We start from the raw sequence: 730 nt of genomic DNA, 5'->3' as shown, positions 1-730 counted from the left end.
GGACAAGTGTGATCCAAAAATTAGAAATATTAATATTTTTATGTTTACAAGAAGTTACCCTTTCACATTTCCTATACTCATTTTCTGCAGTTTAGAGGGTTCTAAAAGTTAAATAAATTAGTTCAAACTTTTCTCTATGCTAAGTCTCTCAAATTTTCTACTTTCTAATGTACTCACTTTGGGAAAATGTATGTTTTAGTTTTTACATTCATTTGTACATTCATTTCTTATGTAACATAAACATTTAAAATCCTTGTAGATCTTCAAATTGGATCTTTTATTTTGTATTCAACTTTTTTTTTAAGAAAGCTTATAAGAGAGCACAACTGTCAGAAAATGTTTTAATTTACTTTGCACCATTGACCATGATAAACAGGAAAAAATATCAAATTCCTCTGAATGGTCCATATTCTGACTTGTACTTTATTTTATGACCACCTGCTCTAGGTGTGCCAATTTCTCACTCTATGTAGAAAAGCAAATAGTGCTTATTGCTGGTAACTCTTAATATTCACATATAAAGTGTTGAAGAATGTATTTTTGTATATTTATGATCCACTTAATATACAACTTAATTGTTTAATGTAAACACTTAAATAATTCAGACTTTTTTTTTTCACAAGACTGGCTTATTTAAATATAACTATTTTATATGTGAAAAACTATAAAATAACCTATCAGAGTAGGTTGGAAAGAGACCACACAATGTTGTTATTTTTTTTAATATCAA

The sequence above is a fragment of the Suncus etruscus genome, chromosome 8, assembly GCF_024139225.1.
Source record: "Suncus etruscus isolate mSunEtr1 chromosome 8, mSunEtr1.pri.cur, whole genome shotgun sequence".
Lineage (NCBI taxonomy): Eukaryota > Metazoa > Chordata > Mammalia > Eulipotyphla > Soricidae > Suncus > Suncus etruscus.
Note: the sequence above shows the minus strand (reverse complement) of the source record.